Below are 9,182 nucleotides of genomic sequence, written 5' to 3' on the forward strand. Positions count from 1 at the left end.
TCCCTCAGTTTTGGCAAATTGATGTTTTCCACAACATTTATCTGTTTGAGATTGTAGCGTTCGTCGTCTTCCAAATTTGAAATTTCTGTTGACGTTGTGTAACCAGTTTTTGTGTCTGTTCCGTTGGCTCCCTCCCAGACAAGTTGTTGACGTGTTTTTTTCTGAATACGTAGTTCATCGGCTGTCTTCGAGAGAAGTATTGTCAAACTGCTTCCTGGGTCGATGAAGGCGTATGTCCGAACTTTGTTCTCCTTGTTATGTAAAATAACTGGCATGACAAAGAGAACATTCGTTGTTTTAGTTGCCGCTGTTGTGTCCTTTGTTGGGGTTGAATCTTTGTTGTTGATGACTGCAAATGAGTTACCATTTCCTCTTGAGTTGTTCAATTGAGGCTTTGTTTGAACAATTGAGGTCAGTGTTCTTCCGTATCTACTATTGACACCGTGTAGCATAGTGTTGTTTCGTTGTCCGCATCCTTGCTCCCTGCAATAAGAGTTTGAAGGACAGTTGATGGCTCGATGACTCGATCCCAAATTTTTCTGCAAAGGTTAATCTGATAAACCGGTTGAAGTCTTTCATCTGCTGTCTTTCCTTTAAACGTTGGCCAATGGAATAACTTGTGGTTACCGTCGTTGAAGACACAAGACAGCGGCTGGTTGTTGCTGTTGATTCCTCTGATTGCTTGAAACATTTGTGTTGTGCCCCGCTGGTAGTACTGTTTCTTGTTGTTGTTGTTGTTGTTGCTGTTGTTGTTGTTGTTGATCTTGTAGTTGTTGTTGTTGCTAAAATTAATTATGTTCTGTTTTGCTTGTTGCTAATGTTCCCTGCTTGGAATAGTTGGTTCTTGATGAAAATGTCGGTTTCCATTCGAGTTGAAGTTCCGTTGATTTGTGATATTGGCGTGTTAAGGCTAGTCCCGCTTCGTCCCTGATGCATTGAGCGTTCACGTGCTTCGGCTATTTCTTTAATCCATTTATTGAAGTCTGCAAGTGTCGGCTGATGAATTTGTCGTAAAACTAACTGATTCCATTTGAATTCTTCGCTGTAATGTAGTTTGTCGGTTGCATGCTTCAGGATTGTCGTGCTGTTGAGATCGGCTTCGAAATTAAGTTCGTGCAGTGTCCTTGTCATGGTGTTTATGAAAGTGGAGAAATTTACAACTTCCAAGCAAGGGATGTCGCTTTTGGCCTGTAGTTAATGAGTTTCTCCAACAAGTTGCTGATGATGACGTTTGGGTTCGCAATGTGCTGTTTCAACTCGTTTATGGCATCTTTGTATAGGTGTCCGTTGCAGGCAAATCCTTCAATTGCTGTTTTGGCTTTTCCAATCACAAGTCCTTGCAAAGAGGCGATCGTGTCTCCTATCAGGAAGCTGAAACGGCTGTACCAATCGGCCCAACTGCTGGGGTCATCGTTGAATTTCTGAAGATCCATCTTTGGATGAGCTTCAACATAAGGCGTATAGAAGGGAACTGGTTGTGGAAACGTTGTTGACAATTGCTGTGGTTGTACGGCTGGCTGATTGAATGTTTGTGTGACCCATTCCAGTTACTCTGTTCTACTGGTCGTCTAGGCTGCTTGAGTAAGCCAGTCTGTTATACCAAAAGCTGTTGAGATTGTCACGTTGAGCGGAACTGCTAGTTTCCCCTTGTTCGTTTTGTAAACTTCTGTTGATGGATGTTTGCTGTTGTTCAATTGCTCTAGTGTTGATGTTGTTGTTGGTTGTTGAGTTATCTGCTGTGGAATTGTCTGTTACTGTTGACTCGTTGTTGTCTTGTGTGTTGAACTTTGTTGTGGTGTTTTTCTGCGATGGGTGATTCTAAATTTTAATTTTCATATCGTCGATGTTGTTCCACCTGTCAGTGATTTTTCCGATGTACTCCTCATGTTGATCTTCGTCAAGCTGTGAAATCAACTCGTAACTTGTTTCCTTGAACTCCGAAATTGTTTCCGCTGCCTTTTCGTGAACATTCTTTGCTGCATTTACGTTCCCACTGTCAATCAGTTCGCTCATTCTTTGCAGGTTCTTCGCAATTTTCTCCCCCATCACCTTGATTTTTGCTTTCAAAACGGGTGGTTGCATGGTTCTGTTCTGCATTGCTGTCAGGTGGTTTGTATTCTGCTTTGTGTTTTGTGTTGTTGAAATGTTGACTGCGTTGGGGGGTCTATATTCTCCGGTGGGGTCTTGGTCTTTTTGTTTGATTCGTGGTCTTGGTCTTTGCACTTGCCTTTGCCTTGAGGTTGCGCGTTCGAACTTGGTTAGTGGGGTCACTAGAAAAAAACTGCGGTGTTCCACCTCCAGTTAATATTGAATGTGTAGTGTTGGTGGTGCTGTGGCCGGACGTCAGAGAAGCAAACTAATCAGCTTGCTTCGCTGACGCGAGTGTTGGTGGTGTCTCAAAAAAGGCCCTTGAGTTATAGTTACTTTGGCACGATATGCTTCACAAATCTTCTTTTGCTACCATGAAAAAGTCATCCATTTCCTAACCATTGAACTACATCTATATAATCAACATTATGACTTGGTTTTCTTAATGTTACAGTTTTTAGCACGTGCCTCTCCTGGTACATCACTATTTCTGTCGGTAGCACTAGTGATTTGTTTCTCTTTTTTTATTATGTGCAATGACTCCTTTTCCTCGCAAAAGTGATGTACTATGACAAACATTTAAATTTCCAAGATTAACATTGTTTAGAAATCTATTAAAACAGAAACAATTTAAATCTCTAGTAATTTTACATTCATGACATAGCTTAGTAGTTTTAATTTCAATGTTGATGTTAATGTTGTGTCAATTACATATCTTTCAAATCCTTATAAAATTCTTTGTTATGAAAGTTTTCATTTAATAAGTCATATCAATATTTATTTTAACGATTTGATCTTTTATTAATTATATTGTCTTTCAAAATATAGTTTCTGTTCGTGTTGGAGTCACTTAGTGTTAGTGTTGTTGTTATTGTTTGTTTAATGTCGTGGTTAGAGTGTTCACCACAACCTAGTTTTTATCCTTATGATTTTCAATATTAATCCATAAATCAGTGTTGTTAATTTGTCAAATCCATGACAAGTGTCCACTAACAAACCAACTTTATTATTCATCATTCTAAAAGCTGATGCTCGTGCAATTGACCTAGCATCTTGTAAAACCTCAGCTATAGGTCCTGGGGTACCATAATGCCGTACCCAAAAACCACACCAATAATACTTGCAATATGATATGAATTATTAGACCATTAACCTGTGACTTCCTCCATGGTTAAAAAAAATAAATTTAATCTCTACTCCTTGTAGCTCTGAATCTTAAATTAAAAAGAATCTATAATTTTTACCATCAAAACATCTACATCATTTGCCATTCTTAACTTCAGAGATTTGATCAAATTTTCTCCATCACTTAATTTACCGTTCAATTTATATGCTTGTAAAAATAGATACCCGACTTTGAAATCTAAAACCAGATTTTTCTCTCTACGAGTATGCAAGTGTTTTCCTGTGAATTGTATTTTATCATACCATATTTAGATTTAGAGCTCATCACTCGGAAATTATAATTATAATTGAACGTGTCATTAAAATTCTCGAAGAGTGGAGCATCCTTATAGGCTGTGATTTATATTGAATCTGTACAACCTCACGACATGTTACCGATTTGCGCAGGTTTATGATACAAATTTGTTAGTTTGAGTGTTATTGTTGCTGTAGTGTTAGTATTATTGTCATCGACGAAGCTGACTGGGGAACCAATGGTAGAGACCCTTTGTAGATTGTTACTATTAGCGTTTTTGTTTTTTTAACATATTTATTTTCAACACATACACCACAAAATAACTTACATTGAAACAAGAAATATCTATTTCATCTGTATGCTAAAGAATATAATGATCAGGTAAAAAAAATACCTGTTTTTTTAAATTCTTATTTGAAACACTTATTTATTTATACTAGTAAAAAAATACTGTGTCATACTAACAGTGAAACATCGATTACTTTATTAGTGTATTCAATTGACTTAAGTAATTCGTTTACTTTTTTTCTAAAACGCATAATTTAAATGATTATTTTTTTCCATCAATGTATTTCGATATAATTTTAAACTCTCGTGTTGCATTAGTTATATATCTACTTAGTCCTTAGTAGATCCTTTGTTATCAAGTTTTTCATTTAAAAAAATATCCTTAAAAATTTTGATCAAAAATATCCCTGAAAATTTGATCAAAAAATTTATCTTATAATGTATTGTTTCCGTTGGTGTTAGTATAACTGTTGGTGTTAATGTTGGTGTTAATTTTTGTGTAAGTCTTGTGTTATTGTTAGAGAGCTCTCCACAGCATGGTTTTTTTTCTTATATGTTTCACTATTCATCAATGAATCAGGGTTGTTAAATCCATGACCGCTGTTTACTAACATACCAATTTTACTGGCCATCATTCCATCACAATCTGAGCTACTGTCATTGATCTAACTTCTGCAAAACCCTCAACTATTGGTTCTGGGTTAAAAGAATACCAGACAAAAAATTCACTAAAACTTTAAGCAATTTAACATGCATTATTAAATCATTCTTCTCTGATTTTTCTTTGGTTAAAGCGTCATGTTAAACCTATTTTCCTTTCAAGTCCATGTATTTATTAAAATTGATTTCACAATTAGTATCACCCATAACATCTTTATCTACATTACTTACCTTTCATTGCTTTAGATACTTTTTCAAGTTTTTTTGTTTCTTCGGCACTCAGTTTGTCTTTTTAATAACATTCTCCTATAGTTAAGTACTTGATTTCAGAATAAAGACCAGGTTTCTGTCCTAGTGTACGAGGATGAATAATGTTTTTTCATTTGAAGTATATTTATTTTATCATACCATCTATAGAACATATCTCATGGAAATTACGATTACTATTAAATTTATCGCTTTATTAAATATTTAAAATATTGGAGAATGCGGCATCATTTTCAGCTGTGATATATATTTTTTGTTCAGCCTCTTGACATATTATCTAGTTGAGCAGGTTTATGACTCATTACGATCATTTGTGTTTCATGTCTACCAGTTTTAAAATTGTGTGCTCTTTTTAATTTATCACTCACATCATCAGGCACGAATATACATCCGTTAAAGTCAGATTTACTATTTATTGTAAGGTTTTCAATTTCTCATTTGTCATAATCAATGCAGTTTCTGTCTTTGAAAAAATTAAAAAGGCTAACCTCTTCGATGTGTTCTAAAGATTGTTTACACAAATACGTTTTAGCTGATTCTGTTGCTTCGTAAACAATTGTGTAATGTTAATTTTTCCAACCAGAACTAGGAATTTTTTTCTGAAAAAACTTCAAAACTTTTGTTTAAATTGTATATTTATTTCTTCTAATTTTGCATATTTATCTGGTATGCTTTAATAAAATAATATGTCTAAGGGAGCTAGGAATATTCCCACCATCTTTTTCAAATCCATTTTTTTAAAGTCATAAAAAGTTTTTAAAAAAATATAAAAGATGAATATTTTAAAAAAGTTTTATGTATTATATTAGGAATGAGTAACATTGAAAGCGAACCGATAGGTGTAAATATTACTTAGGTGTAAAGACTAAAGACTTGATAGCTATAATGTTGAAAAACCTCCTTTTGCGGTATTGGAAAAATTATAGTGTTTGAAAAGTTAGCTATAGAGTCGACAAAATTTTAATAAGGTTATATATATTTATATATATATATATATATATATATATATATATATATATATATAGATCAAATGAAAAAATACTTTTAGATAATAAATTGTACTGCGGTGCTCATTGTTTATGTTATAAATTAAATTGCTTATGTATTTTATATCAATTGATACATTTATCAATTAGTTAACGAGAGTACGCATAGAGACGTTTAAAGTCAGTGGTGTGTTATAAACTATACTTTTAAAATTAATGATCTTCAAAGCCGTTTCACTGAGGATGGGAGTAGTAGAGGGCGAGCAAGAGTGGGGGGGGGGGGGGTAAAAGGATGTACCTATGTATTAACATTAGGTATAGCCTCTTTTCATTCAATTTCCAAAGATGTACCTAAAAAGAGAGTGAGATCAATAGACCTATCATCTTATCGTAATTACTCAGGGGTAATTATCTTAATTACCCCCAGGGAAAAGCATCCAGTTGGATTTTCTGCACTAATGCACTTCAGATATCCTTATCTACTTAATAAATTATATCTGCAGAACTTTTACTTTCAAACTTTTCATTTACGCAAAACTTTTTCAATTATCAAAATTTTTTTAATTTTCGATTATTAATGAAGTTTTGTTTTCGATAATTTCAAATTAACGCAAAAGTTTTCACAAAAAACTTCTTGAAAGTTTTTTTTTTGAAAATTTCATTACTCTTTCTTTTTTTACTCCTCATGATTTGAAAACATGCAAGAAACCGATTTTTTGGCATTTTCTTTTGGTAGTTTAAGGTTTTTTTTCGGTAGTTTCAGTTTCAAAAACAAGAAAACTTTAAAAAACTTTTCAGATAAAGTTGTTCTAATAATCGATTAAAAATTTTCTTAACCCAGATTTCAATGAAAAACACAGAAGCACAGAAAATCATCACAGAAAGATTTTTGTTTTTTTTGCAGTTTCAGAATCTGAAACCTCAAACTAAAAAAGTTTTTTGGTCGAGAATGTATGGTACAACAACTCTCTATTTGTTGTTTTTTAACAAAACATTTGATGGCGATCTCTTTAACCCAAAGAAGTTACACTTTTTGGGTTTTCCGAAGTTTCAGCTTCTGAAATCTAAAACCCCAAACTAATTTTTTGTTGGAATTGTAAGTTACAGTACAAACTTATAGCTTAATTTTTGACGCACAATCCAATGGACATAGTTTAAAAGTCGGAAAAGACGAGAGGTTAGTATTTTACGAAGTTTTAGATTCTGAAACCTGAAACCAAAAAAGTTTTTTGGTAAAAAATACTCAATTCTTGTAAAAAAAATACCATATTCTTGAAAAAAGGGGAAAAAACCAAAAAAAAACAATTTTTTGGCAAAAAATACCCAATTCTTGGCAAAAACGCCTAATTCTTGTCCAAAAATAGCCAATCGTTGTCAAAAAATACCTGATTATTGCCAAAAAAACACTAATCCAGCCCAGAATAATACAATTCTTGTAAAAAAAAACACCCAATTATTGCCAAAAATTAATCAATTATTGCCAAAAAACACCCAATTTTGGCCATAAATACCCATTTTTTGCCACAATTTATCCAACTATTGTCAAAAATTACCCAATTATTGCCAAAAACACTCAATTTTCGTTAAAAATTACCCAATTGTTTCCAAAAAAAGTCAAATCGTGCCAGAAATACCCATTTCTTGGCAAAAATTAACCAGTTTGAGCTGCAGATAATCAGTTTTGTCAGCAAATTTTGAAAAATTAACCAAACTTCAAGGAAATTTAATTAATTTTTTCCTAAATTCTCCAATTTACTCCCGTTTTTCCCACAATGTGGCAATTTCAGTACCTTACAAGTTTCAAAATCTTCATTGAAAGAAAGAAACCTCTCACGTGATTCTATTAATTTTGCTTGGAGGTAAATGACTTCTGCTTTGTGAAGTCTGATGAATACACAATAACTAATCTACTGTGTCATCTATTAAAGATCATAAAGTCCTCACAAATTTGACCTCAGTTCGAAAAACAATGCAGAATTCATAGCAAAAAATACCCAATTCTCCTAAATCTACAACAGTTTACCAAATAACCTAATTACTGCCAAAAGGATCCCAGTTCCGGCAAAAACTTCTCAATAGTTGCCACACAAACAGACACAAATCTCGCCAAAAATAACCATTTTTAACACAGAGTTGCTAAAGCTTGTAAAAAAAGTACAAATTCTATCTAATTTTTAGTATTGTCAAAAAATACCCAAACTTTAAGCAAAAAAACAAAATGATATCAAATATTTATCTAAAATATATCAAAAATTGGACAACCTTGTCATCTCTGTTAATATAAAATCTTCCTGACCACCAATTTTTTAGTGATCTTAAAAACGTCAATTTTTGACATCATCTTTTGTGAGAACGAATCTTCTCAGGTGATCGATATAGGTTTAATGAGCACAAATTTGTCACGAATTATTTACTATTGTCCGAAATTAGTCAATAATAGTACCAGTAAAATAATAGTAGTTTTACAATTACGTCCTACTATTTTCACAGTTACGAACAATTAGGTTATCTCATCCTTGTAGGATGGCCACTGACCTCATTGGATCAGAAGTTAGCATAGCTACGTCATATGATTGCTACAAATACTGACACCTAATTTTTGTATGGGGTCACTGAAATCAAGTGAACAGAAAATAATCCATACTAATTACGATGTGATTCTTCTTACTTTATCAAAGCATGCGCAGCTCACGTGATTGAAGTCTTACTCATAATAATGTAATAATTACGTCACTATTGCGTCATAATGATTTCACTTTTTATTATATTGTACAAACAAAAGTCCAGCTTATTTCAATCTCCTTCTGCTACAAACGTAAGTTGTCAACTATAAACGTTTCAGTAAAGATTTTTCATCTCCAGAACTTCTTACCAATTCCCATTCCAGGTAAGTTATGAAATATGAAAACAGACGAGGAAAAACGAATAAACGGCTATCATAATCATGGTACTCATTCGCAAATAGCATATTAATTCTTCAGAGGGAAGATTTTGCAATATCTTAAACTTCAGTTCCTTTAGGAGTTCCATCGTTTCTTACACAAAAGGCTGGAATAATGAATATCAAATCTGTGGAATTGAACAAAAATCACAAGGCCCACTTCCTCTTCCCCGATTTCAATGACGATTAAGCAATAATAAAGGAGAGAAAAACGTGCTTCGGCTGGTTAGCTGATCGTCCATTCTCAATTCCGAGGCAGCTTCTGGTCCTTATTATTGCAAGCGAAAATTTGCCTGCATTCTCTGTACCATACAAAAAGATGACTGTAATTTTTTACAAGAATCAATGTGAAAACACAACTTTACATCTCAGACAACATGGAACTAAGCAGAACAGTCAGTGCGCAATTCTGCAATTATGAGTTGTCTTTAGACCAATGTATGAAAATCAACTGGGATATTTTGGGGAGGAGAGGCAACATAAAACCCTGTGGTGTGTCTGGGGAGTTTGAAATTTTGCAAGAGCAGAAACC

Source organism: Convolutriloba macropyga, chromosome 10 (genome assembly GCF_964194025.1).
Source record: "Convolutriloba macropyga chromosome 10, txConMacr16.3, whole genome shotgun sequence".
Taxonomy (NCBI): domain Eukaryota; kingdom Metazoa; phylum Xenacoelomorpha; order Acoela; family Convolutidae; genus Convolutriloba; species Convolutriloba macropyga.